Source organism: Panthera onca, chromosome F1 (assembly GCF_046562875.1).
Source record: "Panthera onca isolate mPanOnc1 chromosome F1, mPanOnc1 haplotype 2, whole genome shotgun sequence".
NCBI lineage: Eukaryota > Metazoa > Chordata > Mammalia > Carnivora > Felidae > Panthera > Panthera onca.
The window spans coordinates 47824696-47842907 of NC_138355.1; the positions used below are offsets into that span (position 1 = coordinate 47824696).

Genomic DNA, 18212 nt, shown 5'->3' on the forward strand with positions numbered 1-18212 from the left:
ATATTCATACACAGATGAAAGGGAGTCTCCACAAATCTGGTCACGGTGGGAAACAGTATACCAGCTGACTGTTGTGCTATCATGGAAAAGCAAAACTGGATACTGTGGAACAATAAGCCATCTCTGGCCCTGATAAGTCATACAAGTCCATATGTGCATCCTTTGTTTAAAACTCTGCTATGTTTGTTTGGAGCCCATGGGCAATTTACTTAATTTACCCAGCCTTTTATGCCACATTATTTATTTAAAAAATTTTTTTAACGTTTATTTATTTTTGACAGAGAGAGACAGAGCATGAGCGGGGGAGGGGCAGAGAGAGAGGGAGACACAGAATCCGAAGCAGGCTCCAGGCTCTGAGCTGTCGGCACAGAGCCCTATGCGGGGCTCCAACTCACAGACCATGAGATCATGACCTGAGCCGAAATTGGACGCCCAACTGACTGAGCCACCCAGGCGCCCCTTTATATGCCACATTATTAAATGAGGGTGATATTAATCACCCTGTAAGATTTTTGTTGTGCTTTTTTTAAATGAGGACAAATTAGGTATGTCATACAATGTTTATCCGAGGATGTGGCATTTGGTATGAACACTCCAAAATTTCATTTTTTTTTTCTACTTCAAATGTCCTCTTTATATACGATGATTGAATTTTGTGAGTGCACAAAAACTAATTTGTTCTAAAATATATAAGCATCGTAACGTATTAATAATAATATAAGACTTAACATGATGCCTAAAATATATATTTATTAGGAAATATGAGAGAATATTTTCCTCCATTATAATGTATTCAGACTTTCTGTACTTTCTACATATTTCTAATATCTGTTTCCTCTAGTTAGCTTCACTAAATTAAAAGTAGTGGTAGCATCTCCCTCTTTCAGGGTACATTTAATACTTTATACTTTACAAATACGAGTGTGTGTGTGTATACACACACATATATATTATCTATGTATATAATGTTTTTTGTTTTTTTTTTACATTTTGGTGAGATTAGTCTTAATCAGTTGCTGTTACATTATGTCATAGAGCAAGACTGTCAGTGTTTTTCCAAAATCACAATTTTTAATACATAAATTTAAGCCCCTAAAGATTCAACAGCTAATAGTTGGTGAACTGGCTGTGTTGTTCATGAATCTCACAATCTTTAAAATTACCTGTTTGGGGAAGCTGCTATATGTATAGTTTTAAAAATGTATCTTCTCTTCATCATTATTAACATTACAAAGAACTATCATTAAGCATCTGTCTACAAGAGACACATGCCAAACTGAAATAAAATTAAGCAGCTGACCCGCTGTCTGTAGGGAATGTGCTCAGAATTGTTTTTCCTGTCATTGTAATGGAATTGGACTAATCTTTCCCCACGTCTGCTGTGTACCCCTCTTGATCAATAACGCACACTTCCAAGACAGCTGGGGATTGTGATTCAGCCTGTGTCTCTGTAACAAAGCAGAGGAAACTGGTGCATCGGGAATTAAGCGCATGACTTTAGCCTAATTATCAACATAATCTAACCAATGATAAGAACTCTAATTTATAATGCATTTGGCATTTCTAATTTTACACTAGTAGATTTATTTTGCACCTACTTTGTTTCAAACTTCAGTTTTTTATTTGAATATGTATGTTTGGATATTTTTATATTCTTTCATAGAGCTGTAGCATAAAGAGCTGTATTATGTTAATGGATGTTTCATGTTTTAGTCCAATGAAAACAATTCAGTATACATCCTCAGTCTTACTTCAGGAGAAAATAAATCCATTTATTGTTTAAAAATGTGACCTAGTTAAAATTATTAACATGCTTACTTAAGTCAGCACTGAATATTATATATAAGTGATGAGTGAATCACTAAATTCTACCTGAAACCAATTTTACCATATATGTTAACTGACTAGAATTTAAATTAAAAAAGTATTTGTGATATTCTTGTGAATCTTTAATACTTATTTTAATGCTCGATGCTGAAATTCTTGAATTCTGTTTACTGATTTAACTCTTAAGGTAAATAGCCACGTGGGAAGTGCACAGTCAGAAAATAAGTACTGAAGTTTGGAGAAAGTATTAAACCATGTTCTCGGGGCGCCTGGGTGGCTCAGTCGGTTAAGCGTCCGACTTCAGCTCAGGTCACGATCTCTCGGTCCGTGAGTTCGAGCCCCAGGTCGGGCTCTGGGCTGATGGCTCAGAGCCTGGAGCTTGCTTCCGATTCTGTGTCTCCCTCTCTCTCTGCCCCTCCCCCGTTCATGCTGTGTCTCTGTCTCAAAAATAAATAAACGTTAAAAAAAAAATTAAAAAAAAAACCCATGTTCTAATGGTGTTATCACCACTGTGATATTTGGTTACTAGTTTTGTTTGGTCAGATTTGTTTTGCTTCATTACAAGTGAATGACAGAAAGTGCATTTGTCTGAGGATCTGACTAACCGCCCCCAGGTTTGTATTACACTAGAACATATAGAAGCCTTTTTGTTCCAACTAAATTTTGCCTAAGTGGGCAGCCAGATGTTAGGCAATTAGGATTTAGACCATCATTGAGTTATGAGGGTAATGTATAGTTATTTTCAGGCATACAAGAACTTAGAAAGTTTGCTACCTACATATTATTAAGGAAGTACTACAGAAATAAGACAAAAAAGGATAAAGGAAAAGGAAAAAAATATAGCTTATGAGAATCTGTGGAATATGAAGTAGCAACACCTTGGATGTTTCTCTGGGAAACCCTATTTTCACACTGAGTTTCATCAGAAGTGCAGTTGAAGGCTTACCCAGGCAGAGGCAGAGACACGAGTTTTAATTTTTATGGCATAGGTACCTGGCCAAGGGTGGTTTTCAATTAGAAGGTGGGGTGAAGGAGTGATTGAAAACCAAAGTGGCCATGCCACAGTAATTCTCATGTTACAGATAAGAAACAGAGGCACAGAAAGGTCAAATAAAATGATGAACCTTAGATTATCTCAGGTCCACAAGTAGTAACAAGCAGAGCTCAGATCTAGACCTAGGCAAATTTGTGCCAGAGCCCACATACTTAACCACTGTAGTGTTATTTCTTTGATATTCTAGAAGTCACAAATAAAAAAATAACCTAAAAAAAAATCAAAGAGAATTATGTTAATTTTCCCATTTCTATTATTGTTAATTTAAAAAAAATTTTTTTTAACGTTTATTTATTTTTGAGACAGAGAGACAGAGCATGAATGGGGGAGGGTCAGAGAGAGGGAGACACAGAATCTGAAACAGGCTTCGGGCTCTGAGCTGTCAGCACAGGGGCCCGATGTGGGGCTCGAACTCATGGACCGCAAGATCGTGACCTGAGCCGAAGTCGGCGCTCAACCGACTGAGCCACCCAGGCGCCCCTATTATTGTTAATTTTTAAATCACTGTTTGAAGTAGCATTATACTTTAGTAAGACATTAAGATGATGAACTCTTGGGGCGCCTGGGTGGTTCAGTTGGTTGAGCATCTGATTTCGGCCCAGGTGTTTTGATTTTGCAGTCCGTGAGTTTGAGCCCCGTGTCGGGCTCTGTGGTGACAGCTCAGAGCCTGGAGCCTGCTTTGGATTCTGTGTTTCCTTCTCTCTGCACCTTCCCCCCCCCCCCCCGCCCCCGTCCCCATGCTCTGTCTCTCTCTCTCTCTCTCTCTCTCCCTCAAAAATAAATAAATGTAAAAAATTTAGAAAAAGATGACAAACTCTTAATTTTTAGATATTTTTGATTAAGGACAGAAGAATATTTTAGCTATTGCTGTCTCTTTTGTGTGAATAATTAGTTGCCTCAAATTCAACAAGTTTCTAATCTTTTTTTTCTTTTTTAACTTTAGCAAACATAAGTAAAATACATTTAGATAAAAACACATCATATACATGACTATAATCTGTTTAAATTACTTTCATTTATCTGTTCATCCATCTCCCTTTCTGTATTTCTATGTATCTGTAGAGATGGGAATATATTCAAGTGATTGTATATGGATATAAGAATTATGCATCATGTTTTCACTGTCTTCCATATACTTTCTGCTATGGTGTCAGTCTTCATAATGAACATGTATCCTTCAAACTGTAGCAAAAATTAAGGAATGTAAAAAGTGACAACAAAATTTAGCACAAATGCCAAATGTAAAGATCACATTCAATATGATTTATGTGATTGATTTCCTTCCTTTAGTAAAGTGATTCTCATATTAAGTTTTTTAAATATCCAGATTCCCCATCTTTTTCTCCTACTTCTTCTTTGAGTCTCAATTTTTAAATTGAAGCCCTGCCTTGAACTTTTCCTGAAGGCTGTCTGAATAATGGGAGATGCGTAAACTTTGTGCTTCTCAGAGTTGGAAAAAAATGTTAAATGTTGAATGCTTCTTTAATTATCAGTGTTTCTTGGTAGATTTTCATGGTATATAAGAACAGAGTCAGTTTCCCTTTCTTACCATTTTATGCCCAGCGTCTCTGTGGTTGGAAAATACAAGATGCTTAACAGACGTTTGCAGTAGATAGACAGTAACATTCAGGGGCCAAAATTCCAAAACAGTATCTTATCAATTGGAGGTACTTAAATATATTGTAAGCTAAGTATGTTGAAACCATATATTTGGAGAGGTTCCTTTAAATACCTTCTTTTCACAATTAACTTTGCTGTGAGGTCACGGAAGGAATTAAAATCTAACAAGTGTCGGGGCACCTGGGTGGCTCAGTTGGTTAAGCGGCCGACTTCGGCTCAGGTCATGATCTCGCGGTCCGTGAGTTTGAGCCCCACATCGGGCACTGTGCTGACCGCTCAGAGCCTGGAGCCTGTTTCAGATTCTGTGTCTCCCTCTCTCTGACCCTCCCCTGTTCATGCTCTGTCTCTCTCTGTCTCAAAAAAATAAATAAACGTTAAAAAAAAATTTAAAAAAAAATCTAACAAGTGTAATCTATGAAGATATTCTAGGAATGTTTTATTTCTGCCAAGGAGATATAACTGGGTAGTAAAATGTCTACAAATTTAATTAAAAAGAAATACTCTTTGAAATAATTTTTATAAATTGCATATACACACCTCATAAATAAGACTTTCAGATAAATCAGACTTTGGCTGTTAATTTTGTCTCCATATAATTTCTGAATTTACGTCTTGAGAGTTTTTCTTCCTTCAACTTTAAAATTTGTGAGAGCAAAATTATTTAATAAAATTACTGAAAATACCACCTCCTATATTGAGCTCAGAAACAAATTGATTAAATACTAGAGAGCATTGCAATACATGCGCCATCATGCCGTTTTTTTCCCCGCATCATCTTTTGGGATTTTTGTTTCCTCTTTTATTTCTTTCTTTGGGTTTTTTTGGTTCCATCGCACTTTTGCTTCTCCCATCTGATCTAAATCCTGATCTTCTCCCAAAAAGTGTTCACATTCATTTATTTTGAAACAAAGAATATGCAATTGTGGGCATTAGGGTATAGGGTGAGGTATGGTCACTTTTCATGAATTACTAAATCGCAGTATATGTTGACCTCAGATTAATGGTTTATGGAGTGATTCGGTAATCTTATTTTTGCATAGACACAAGGACAATGCCCAGGAGCATAAGAACTTGCTTGAAACAATAGAAAAACTAGATTTATTATTACCTTAAAAACAACATTTCTCCCTAGAAAATGTAAAAATCCGTACAGCTCAGATATCTTAAATTCCATGGGAATATTAGGTTTTTGGCTGATACCCTGCAGGAAATGAAAATGATTATTTGGAACAATTTAATTGGTATTCATTCAATAAATACCAAAGTGCAAGTCGTGGGCTGATTTGAATACTAATGTCTGAACTATAAGCATGAAATCAAAGTGTTAGATGCTTTTAGCACAGAATGCCATTGCTAATTAAATTTTTCCAGTAACTGTGCACAGCAATAGGATTCATAGGGAGTGCACAGATATTTAAGGTTATTTATTTCTGCCACGTGACTTTTTTTCTCTGACAATATTTTATTGTACAAATTGACATTTACCAGGTGGTGACAAAGTTAACAGTCTCAGTATTTCCTTTCATTCAACTTAATGTTTTCCTTATAAAACTTGCCAAAGCTTGAAAGCTTGTGTAGTAAGTAGTCCCCTGCTAATACACAGGAGATACACTCCAAGATCCCAGTGGATTCCTAGAACTGTGGGAAGTACTGAACCCTATATATATATATTTTTTTTCCTACATACATATGCTTATGATCAAGCTTAATTTATAAATTAGGCATAGTAAAGATTAACAATAACTAATAATGAAAAGAATAATTATAACAATATATTGTAGTAGAAGTTATGTGAATGTGGTCTGTCTCAAAATATCTGATTGTACTCTACTCACCCTTCTTCTTGTGATGATGTGGGATGATAAAATGTCTATGTGATGAAATGAAGTAGGGCGAGTGGCATAGGCATTGTGATGTAACATTAGGCTATTGTTGACCTGACGTTATGACAGGATCATCTGCCCCCACTGTAGGTAGCTGAAACCCCAGAAAGCAAAACCACAGATAAGAGGGGACTGCTACATAACCAAATGTATAGTTAACATTTCAAAAGGCAAATTTTAAATAAAGTTTTAAAAAATGTTTATTTATTTTTTGAGGAAGGGAGGGAGGGCGGAGAGAGAAAAAGAGCAGGGGAGGGGCAGAGAGAGAGGGAGAGAGAATCTCAAGCAGGCTCCACTCAGCAGAGCCGGATGCAGGGCTCAAACTCACAAACCATCTAACTCACGAACCCTGAGATCAATGACCTGAGCTGAAACCAAGTGTCTGTCGCTCAACTAACCCAAGCCTTTGAAGGTGCCCCTTCAAAGATAAATTTTGAAGAGCACTAATTATAAGTGATTAGTAATTAAGATCCCTTTGTTATTATATATAGGGTCTAATTAAGTAAGCAAATCAAGTATGATTTTTCAGTCATTTTAAATAGGATAACATGAGAATCTGTATTTTAAATCCTAATTAAATGTTCAGATTTTCTTTTAGAATTGCATAACACTGAAATTATTTTGTATGGATCTGTGTCAAAGATAACACTTTAGAATGTTTTGTGGGAAGCAGGCCTCCAGTAAACTCTTAAATCCAGCATTCTTTATGAAACGTTTAGAAAAATAAACTTTTTTTCTAAAAAAAACTCCCCCAAACCCTTAAGCTAACATTGAAGCTTTTAAATTAACTGTATTTAATTCATTTACATTCTTTTAATATTTGACATGAATTCTTATCTAGTATAATTTGTCAGTGCCTATCATATTTTTCTAGTTTTGAATATTGCCTTTTTTATGAAGAAGACATTCATTAACAAAATTATATACGATGCTGCAATAAGGTAGGTGTGACCCAGTTGCAGGTTGGTACTGAGATAAGGTAGTGAGTCTCCTACTACATCTGTTTAGCTCTTACCATATCTGCCTTGGGAGCTTGGTCATGAACAACTCCATAAACCATCCAAGTGTCCAGGGTCACATCTTACTTGAATGCTTATCTGTGCTAAGAGCCGAGGTCCATGGTCATTGCTGTGAATGGTGCACTTCAAGGCCATGAATTACCTGGAGCTCTCAAGCGATCAGTGAGTGCATTCTCCTCTGGGTCAGGACAAGCTGTATATGGAGCCATGTTACCTGCTGGCTCCTTAAGAATGATGTGTGAGCAACCTTGACAAAAAAGCAATAGCTTTATAATCAATTAAAAAGATTCTCCAGTCTGGTTCAACTTGTGCTTAAACTTTTTCATTTACCATGTGCATACACGGTGGTTCATCACACAGTTATCCTATTTTCTGCCACGTAGTATGGACTTCAATTTCCACTTCAATGACAACTGTTGTCACACCCAGTGACAACCGAGTTCTCTACAACTCTGTGACTGTCTTCATTTAAGATGTGCTTGCTCTGTGGTATAAATGGTAAAAATCGTAAATTGGAACTATATAGTTCTGGGTTCATATTATGACCCCACGACTATACCTTCATATCACTGACTGTATGCTTATCCCTTTCATGCAGAGGGTAGAGCTCATGTTAAGTGTTCTTACTGCAGTAAATTTTTAAAAAACAGAAGTGATACAGTTTTGATGACAAACTGGATGTAAGGTGTGGGAGAAAGAAAAATTGAAGGATGATTTTGAGATTTGCATTTTGGGAACTGACTGAATGATAGTGCCGTGGATGAGGGTGAGGCAACCTGGAAGGCAACATAAAGAGGATGAGAAATAAAGAGTCCATCATAGCTGGGCTGCCTTTTAGAAACCTTAGGTATCAAATAGCCACTTGTCTATTTGGTAGTTAACATAAAAGTAAAAACTAGTGGAAATGCAGAGGGAACTTGATAAGAGTGTAATTGTAGCAGAAGATTTTAATAAAGAATCATATCTCTAAAATAGAGCCAAGAATTCTTTTTATTTTCACTTCTCCAAACATAGCCCTTCCTATACCATTCAACCCAGATGGTTGCCTATTTTTAACTGCAGTCAACGTCAGAGCTTTTATAGTACATTCTCATTATAATAAAAGCATTTTCTTACCAGCGAGCCGTCAAATCTGTGCAGAATTCATACATCCTTTTAAACCGCCACAAACTCTCTATTTTTTTCTCTTTTAAATTCCTCCTTATTTTTTCATCCTGTCTTTCCCTTCTTATTAATTCCTCTTCTTTTACCTAACTCCTTAAATTGCTTAGACACTTTTGCATTTCAACTGACTTTTAGAATCCTTATATTTGGGATCGTATATCATTGTTGTTCTCCTCACAATTTCTTATTAGTAAATGCGTCAGATTATTTCATTGTGTTATGATTTGCTTTCTTTCTTGCCCATAATCATTGCCAATGTATTTTAAAATATTTTGATTCAGAGTGTTGAGAGACTCATTTTAGCATTATCTCCTTTCTCTAGATTCATTGCTTAAGCTGGTGTATCTCCTGCTCCATGGTTATATTAACTAGCACCAAAGCTATGCAGAGGTTATATATAATATTTCTTTTTTAAAGTTTTATTATTTATTTATTTATTTATTCATTCATTCATTCATTTGAGAGTGAGAGAGTACACAAGCGGGGGAAAGGGGCAGAGAGAGGGAGAGAGAGAGAAAGAGAGAGAAAGAGAGTCAGTGAATATAGGGAAGAGGTGCAGGGGGAGGGAGAGAGAGAATCTCAAATAGTTACATGCTCCGTACAGAGCGTGACCCAAGACCCTGACCCTGGGATCATGACCTGAGCCGAAATCAGTAGTCAGATGCTCAACCAATTGGGCCACCTAGTAGCCCTATACAGAATATTTCTGACTACCCCTAGTAATCCAGTTCATTTGGTATTTAATACTCTTTTTTAGTTCCTGTCCATTGAGCCATATCTCTCTATATAAGTTTTTAGTATTTCTTTTTAAGATCTTGGTTTGCTAACAAATTGATTTTAAGATGTTCTAAATATATCATTTGACTTTCATATGAATTTGTCCCCTCTGGTGTGTCTGCTGCAAGGTGAAAACCACTTTTAATACCCTGCTTTACAATTATCTTTTGTATTGACAGTTAAGCACCCAGTCATCTATTTTTTCAAGCCTAAAATATCCCCCAAATGCTTTAACTTTTCTCCCCAAGATATTTTGGTTTGTTTGCCTTTTACTAAATCTTTCTATTTTATAATTGTTAATTCAAACAAGACTCAGTGCTGAATGACCACCAAGATCAAGATAATTTATATAAAAGTATTTTGTAAACTATAAAATACTATTTAAACATAATGTATTTTTTTTTGCCATAATTTAGAGGAAAGATTTGTAGTTTAGAGAAAAAATTGTTCTTCTTAGGCTTTATTTCTCACAGGGACATATGTGTGTATACAAGTTTCTGGAGAGACCTTAGGTAAAGATATCTTGGCTGCGTCACCTTCTTGCGTGTGACTTTAACGGATAGTCTTTCAGCTTTAATTTAGTAATTTTGTCAAATAGAGAGAGAAAACTATTGTATAAATTTCAACAAAAGGCTTGAGGTAGTTTTAAAAGCAGACATGAAATTGGGTCTTCATAATAGGAGAAGAAACAACACATCAACATAATAAGAATGAAGTATAAATCTGATAGTAAGCTTGAAGGCAGCTGAGGTAGATGGAGAAATGTAATTGTGTTTAGCTCTCTTTATGGGAAGGAAGAAATCACACAAATTTCTCAATGTAATCAATATCCTCCTCTCCCACTTCCTGAAAAACTCAAGAATCTCATTCTATAGGCAGAGTGATAGACATTATATGTAAGTATAGAGACACAATAAATGTTATTTCTTATTAAAAAATTTAAATGCTAAAATAGTAATGGTTTCCTGCTTATTGGCTTAGTGTTTCATATTTGTAATTGCTAAGAATAAAGATAAGTGCTATTGGGATACTCTGTTAAATGAAATTTTGACCTAAATGAGTCTCATGGTGTGTAAAAAAAAATAAAGGAAATAGTGTATTGATTGCGTACATTGAATTAAAAAATGGTATCGTATTGCTTAGTTAATTTTTTTCTGATGTAAAAAATACAGAATCAAAGATTTCCTTGAATGGTGGTACCTTAATTGCAATTTTAATTCCCAGTTTAATTTCTTTAAGTATAAATAACTTGATATGGTAATGTTCTTAGCAGATTTTTTTTTAACGGAAGCCATGGGAGCAAAATGTGTATTAGGTAAATGTCCACACAAGTCATGTTTTCCAGTAGATTTCTTTAGTTCAGAATGTGTCTTGTCCTTCCAAAACTGTTCTTTGAACAAATATCATTGATCAGGAAAGCAGTTGTAATTTCCAGTGGAAAAAAAAGGATAATTATTTACCTAGGAGACCATTTTACACAGATAACTGGTGTATTTGACCTCATCTTATGAACAATTAAATGCACCATCAATGGAAATGTTAGCTGAGCGTGCAAAAGAATCAATCAGATACTTCTCAAGAGTGTTCTTATTCACATATGGTTATATTTGTTTATTACAGAATTATCTGGATATTATACTCTATGAAATAGACTGTGAGTAGAGTATGAAGCAGAGTGTTCTTACTCACATATGGTTATATTTGTTTATTACAGAATTATCTAAATATTACACTCAATGAAATAGAGTGTGAGTAGAGTATGAAGCAGGCATATGTTTACTTAGCCATCTCTTAGAAAGAGGAAATTTTTCAATTGATTTTAAGCAGTGATTAAATATTATAAAAGTAAACGTGCTATCATTATTGCAAACTTTTCATGACAGATTAGTATTACATTTTAAAAGCTGGGTTCAAATAAATTATTATATAAAAATAGTCACTTTTGCTCTGAGAGTAATTCCCATTCCTTACAGTGTGAAGTAACATGGGAAGCTCTATGTTCTGTTTTATTTTTAGTGACTGGTTAAATTTGGACTATTTCAGATAGAATGAGATAAAGCTTTATTTTGTGCCTTATTTAATTTCCAGAAACTGTTGACCAGAGAGAGAATATTAGGGATTAGTTTTGTTATGTGGTAGCAACTAGCAATACATCCCTGTGGGAACATGTTAAATGAGTGTAAATCAGCTTAAATTAGTTGATATTTATTTGGTGCTCACATTTCACATGAGCAAGGATATATAAATAAGTGTTGTTGGGGTCAAGAATGTTCTGTCTTCGGGGCGCCTGGGTGGCTCAGTTGGTTGAGCGTCCGACTTCGGCTCAGGTCATGATTTCATGGGCTGTGGGTTCGAGCCCTGCGTGGGGCTCTGTGCTGACAGCTTGGAGCCTGGAGCCTGCTTCGGATTCTGTGTCTCCCCCTTCGGATTCTGTGTCTCTGACCCTCCCCCATTCATGCTCTGTGTCTCTCTCTGTCTCAAAAATAAATAAACATTAAAAAAAATTAAAAAAAAATAATGTTCTGTCTTATTCTAGGTTCTTGTAGCTGAAGTAAGAATCAAATTGACATAATAGAGATTAGCAGGAGAAAATCAAATTTAATTTAGTACGTACAGGGAATCCACATAGACATGGAAGTTCCAAAGGCAGTCAGGAAAAATGAGGTATATATGTTATCCTGAAATAAGAAGGAGTGGGAAGAGGTCTGGAACGTCAAAGGGAGAGAATGCAATTCACAGGAAAATAAAAAAAAGTGAATATATGGTAAACGAATGTTTGCCTTGCCATAGATGCGTTTTTCAGATGAAACTTATTTCTGGTAAACACTTATTTTGGGAAAGAGCCCCAATGTAGATTTTTTGTGCAGTTAAGGGAGGGGCAAAAATTTCTCTTGAGACTGTAAGGTCTCAGTTGTCTTTAGCTCAAAGTACTACATATATACCAAGTGGCCCAACTTGGCTCCTACACTGTTTATCTTACTAATTTCTTGAAAAGTAAAAAAAAAATAATGTGAAATATAATACTAAGTCTCAAACCTTTCCTGGAGAGATTTGGATATATACATATTTTATTTTTATGAACTCTAAGTAGGTACATATGTTTAAATGCGTAATGGAAATTAATGGTGTGTAAAGCTAATAATTTATTGGCTAGGTACTTCACTTTTAAGAACTGAATCAGGTAAAAAAGTTCAAGGAAAAAAAGAGTAAATGGCAGAGAGGCAAGAGCTCACAACTTAGAAAGTGCTTGAGGACTGAATTTTGTAGCTTTTTTACATCCATTATTTCTCTGTTCACAACTCTAACTTCACTTGGATGATTTGCATCGGTAGTGTCTTAAAGTGCTTTGTCAGTCTGGAGACTAAGAGTCTAGAGTAAATATAGTTGCTGCTTGGAGCAGGAGTAACCACTCAGGGTATCAGTAGACTTTTATTAATGAGCTCAACACTACTCCATTTGATCACATCATTCATTCTCTTGCCTAAAGTTTTTCATTTGTGTCTTCAGGATAATGTAAAATCCATGGTGTTGTATATAAAGTGATTTATAATTTGTCCCTGCCCACTTCACTGGCCTCATCTGCCCTTATTTGTCTTACTCTAAAGGCTCTCCTTTAGCCATATTGCCCTAAAGGAATGTGCTCACAGTTGGTTTTTTTAATGCAGAATTTTTCTTTGCAACTAGTAGAAGTTATATTGGACTGTTCATGACGTGATTATGAAGCCTTTCCTGTTGAGAATACCTTTTATTTTATTTTATTTTATTTTATTTTATTTTATTTTATTTTACTTTACTTTATTTTACTTTACTTTATTTTATTTTATTTTTAACGTTTATTTATTTTTGAGACAGAGAGAGACAGAGCATGAACAGGGAAGGGTCAGAGAGAGGGAGACACAGAATCTGAAACAGGCTCCAGGCTCTGAGCGGTCAGCACAGAGCCCGACGCAGGGCTCGAACTCACGGACTGCGAGATCATGACCTGAGCTGAAGTCGGCCGCTTAACCGACTGAGCCACCCAGGCGCCCCAAGAATACCTTTTATTTTAAGTAAACTAATGGGTAGGACGAAGTGCAAATAAAAAGGAAAGCAAAATAGATATTGTGATTTTTTGGCTTGTTTTTGAAAATTAAATCTTAAAAAAGGAGGAAAAAGGAATATGATTCTTGGAACTATTGACCTTTTTCTATTATTCTGTTTCTGGGAATGAAGTAGAGACAGGTTTAGAAAGGATCTCTAATGTCACGATAGAACTCAGAAAGCCAGTGTAAGTCACTGACTTTAATATTTCCAATATTCCAATATTAAACATTAACAATTTACATGAAGAATCATTTAAATGCACATGGAGGTTATGAGCATGTCTGTGGGCATGTGAGGCCCATATATACATACTGCATAAATGCATGCACACACACGCATATGCAGATATACAGACTCTTTTTATGTCCTCATCCTCTTCTATAACATTTCACTAAATGATGTATTTTCTCATTGATCAGACCTTGGCTTTTTAATTTTATTTTATACTTTTCCACTAGGAATACATTATATATTTTAGCTATATTTTCTGTAATCGCATAAATATTTCAGTGTAGTGTGATATATTGTCTATAACAATTAAGAGATAGTAATAAGCATGTGAAGGACTCTAGTGAGGAACCCACTCCCAGGCTATCACCAGTTCAAACATCAATATCAGAATCCTTATATATGAACAAAAGTGGAATTAAAAATATTTTCCAAGGTGTATAGTTGGCAAGAAAGTATTGTTTGGTCTTATCTGCTCTTGCATAATTGGATCATAAGAATAACCAAGCCTAACCTTGCAGGGAGTGGTCATGTGGGTCTTGAGACCCTTTCAAGAGTGTTCCCACTTAACAGAGGATTCTGTTGTCTAATTCCACCAGCCTATTAGCTGAACCTGCCCTTAGTATATTTTCACATTTTTTGTTGGTATGAACCTTTCTTTCAGTGTATTTGTTGTTATGCACAGAAAGAACAGGAACCTCTTTGATCTTACAGAACAGGAATGATTGTTTTAGGTGGCAGAATTTGCTTTATGACTTGCTCTCTCTGTTTAATGTTTCGTCACAAGGTTGTTGGGGAGTAGGGTCTGATGCCTCCACTTTCCCTCTTTACGTTGGAGGTTACAAATGAGCACCTCAAAGAACCTGATAATTGTGAGCCAACAAATTGCCTTAGGTCAGTTTTTATGGTTCTAGTTACAACTTTTATATTCAGCTGTTTCTTTGACATACCCTCTTAGACTCCTCAATGTAAGTATGTCCAAAGGCAAATTTATGCTATTTCTTTTCCAAATTGTCCACATCTCTGAAATAGCAACTACTGTCCATTCTTTGGGGGCAATTCCAAAGAATGGAATCATTCTTAATGCCTCCTATTCTGTGACACAACAACAATCAACAGATCCCACGGATTTTATCTCCTTAGTATCCTGCAAGTCTATCCATTTCTATTCCTCTCAGTCATCACCTTACTCATCTAAACTATCGGAACCTCTTTACAACAAGTGCTGTTATAACTGGTTTACCTATGTCCACTCTGGTTCCATTCCAAACCATTCACCGCATGGCAACCAGAGTTTCCTTTGTGAAATGTAAATATAATTGTGTGACCGCTTGCTAATGCTTGTTAAAAGTTTTCCATGTGTCTTGGGATGAACACAAAACTTCTTACTTAATATGTCCTAAATTTCCAGTACAATCAGGATTCTCCTCACCTTTTCATTTTCATCTCACATCCTTGATTTTTCCTCTGCTCAGGAGTCCTACTTTTTTTCCCTTACTATTCCCATCACACTAACCTTCTTTATCCTTATAATATTCTACCTTATTTTTCTTTGCAGAGTAGAATATGTCTTATCTTTTTTTTTAATGTTAATGTAAACATCACTTTGTCATTTATGTCCAGTCCACCTGATTAGGTCAAATTCAGGATTACAGGAGAGCATAGCAAGGCAGGGGCAAAAGGGCTCTCCTGTTAAATTTATGTATATTTAGGTTAGTCATCATTTTCTGTCTCTTTCACTGGACTCTAATTTCCACAAGGGACCAGTCATGCCAGCTTTTCCATACCACTGTCTCCCCTAGTACCTAATTCTTTGCCTACCATGTAGTAACACTTAATAAATAGGTGAATAAATTCATGTGAAACTTTTTCAAATGTATATGATCTACAATAGAGCAAAAATAAAATGATAAGCACTTTATTGGAGATTCAGGAGAGGGGGCGCCTGGGTGGCTCGGTTGGTTGAGCGTCTGACTTCAGCTCAGGTCATGATCTCACAGACCGTGAGTTTGAGCCCCGCGTCGGGCTCTGGGCTGATGGCTCGGAGCCTGGAGCCTGCTTCCGATTCTGTGTCTCCCTCTCTGTCTGCCCCTCCCCCGTTCATGCTCTTTCTCTCTCTGTCTCAAAAATAAACGTAAAAAAAAAAAAATTAAAAAAAAAAAAAAAAAAAAAGAGATTCAGGAGAGAAAAATCCTGAGTTTTCCAGGAAGCAAGAAGTGGTAAATAAAACATTTTTATCTATTAACAGGAATGTGAGATGATTAAGTACCACCTTGTCTTTATTTACTGTCTTATCAATTCTGTTTTAAAAATATGAAAATATAATAGCATTCTGCTGATGTTACAGGTTTTTATTGTTTTTTTTTCCCTTAATGGTTTCATTTCTTAACATTAGAGGCTCCTAAAATGAGAGTTACAAGAACATGATCATGATTTTACCTGATTCTTGACTAAATTTTGTCTCATTTTCACCTCGCTAATCTGTTTTACTCATCTCTCATATCCCACTGCCTTATTTCTTTGTCTACTTCCTTCACAATTCACACTAGAAAATACATTTTGTATTGAGACCCAGTACACATTTCTTACTAAATGATTATAGATGAATATGAATATATGCTCAGTGCAGCATATAACCTGAGGAACACAGAACAAAACACTACATGATTATAGTTGCATCCTTCCTACCATGAACAAAAAGACCCTACTTCCATCTGATGCATTATCATAGTAATGGCCCATAGGCTGATGCGTCTCTGAGTAATTTACGAAGACTGTTCCCCAGATGCTTTTATTTTGCTTAAATCACTAATGATGAAAGGAGAGGAAATGAATTTAATGTAATTTTGTTAAAAGAAATATATTGAATCAGAATAGTAATGGACAATGTGGAATCCCTTTAATTGAAGCGTTTAATATAAGAAAGAAGACTTACCCCTCTGTTATGGTTGGTGTAGCCTTAGATAATTTCTGTCTCATATCCTGGTGATCTTTCTTTTACTAGGTGAGTCAGAAAAAAATATTTTAAAATATGTAAGTTAACATGTTAGCTTTTTCCTAATGGAAGAATATTTAGTTAAAGTGAAAATTTCAAAATTAATACATTGTATTAGCTTTTTTATTACCAAGAGTATTTATAACCTTAATGCTTGATATGGTATATATTCTGGCTCTATGCATTTAGTGCAAAATGGGGCATAATCCTTTTTGTGTGTGTATTAATGTGGTTATGGCTTTTTTACATAAGTGTTTGAATAGTTTCTTTAAAATTATTCTTAATGAGATTTAACAGTATTTTAGTTAAGAAAAAAGAATTTTAAATTCTTTTTAATGAAATACAATTTGGAGTCCTCCTTTCCATATGGCATGCTCAATATGGTGATGCACATTTCAAATAATCACAGCATTTATGAAAAAATTTGTCCTATTCTCTTAGCTTCTTTGTCAGCAGAGAGAGGAAGCTTCTCTGCTTATCCAGTACTCAGTATGACTGCTGTTGTCCTGTATTTCTAAACTTTGTCAGGTATGTTCAAAGTTTAGATTTGTAGGAAGTCAGCAAAGACCAAGGAATGATGATTGAGGCTTATTTATTCTTGTGGATCTAAGGAAGGAATGGTAGGTCATTTGAAACTGCATGTTTACAGATTTGTTAGCAGTCTTAAATTGTGATTAAGATAGAGATGGAGCACTTTGAAAATTATATGTTTTGATTTCCATTAAGAAAAAGTAAACAAAAAACCAAAAAAAAAAGAAAGAAAAGAAAAAAGAAAAAACCTCAGGGCCTGACAGTTTCATTGTTAAATTCCTTCAAGGAACAGTTAATCCAGGGCGATATAATTCAGGGCATGGACAAAGGTAAAAAATTACCCAAATCATTTAATTATTAAGCTAAACTGATTCTAAAATACTGAGACAAAGCACAAACTGTGAGCTAATGTTCTCCTAGTTGAGTTAATAAGACCCTAATCCTTTGAGATACTCTGTCAAAACTAAGAATTTTGGCAGGTGTGTTTCGTTAATCTTATGAAAATTATTCTACTCTTGGAGATCCACAATAAACATTAACTCATTAAAATGATCTGGAAAGTCCTTTACGAAATAAATAAATATGTTTAACCTAGAGTTGCCAATTTTTTTTTTTTCTGATAAATACGGGTTTAATGATACATTGTTCTTCACACAGATGGCTACAGAGGGTTTATAATCCGGGCTATATAGCCATGCAACACAGACCAATTAGCTGAGTGGCTTACTAGATACAGTGCTAGATTGGCTTTTCAAGGAACATATGTTGAGATACAGAAATATATACCAAGGTCACTTTCAAGAGATAGATATAAAATTCCTATAGTAGTAAATTGACAAACTAAAAACAGAAGTTTACATTAGAAACTAAATCAAAACAAAATAAAATATCAAACAAGCAAAAGGGCACTTACTAAATGTTAATTACCTTAATGATATATAGGAGTAGAATAATATTAATAACATCATATATATCCTCTATCATTTGTCTAGTAATAGAAAGTACGTATTATAATAAATTCAACCTCTTAA

General features: G+C 35.2%; 1 protein-coding gene and 1 long non-coding RNA gene across 11 annotated transcripts in view; one reads left to right on the plus strand and one right to left on the minus strand.

Moving 5' to 3' along the window:
• Positions 1 to 6408, minus strand: part of LOC144614920 (uncharacterized) — a 44787-nt gene extending 38379 nt beyond the window's left edge. Inside the window, exon 1 of one of the 2 annotated variants that reach the window (XR_013553240.2) lies at positions 6337 to 6408. This is a non-coding gene — a long non-coding RNA (uncharacterized LOC144614920). The remainder of the gene's footprint in view (positions 1 to 6336) is intronic. The other variant, XR_013553239.2, reaches the window with a different exon arrangement.
• The window catches only part of KCNT2 (potassium sodium-activated channel subfamily T member 2), a 370200-nt gene that overhangs the window by 142536 nt on the left and 209452 nt on the right, over positions 1 to 18212 (plus strand). The window lies entirely within an intron of this gene.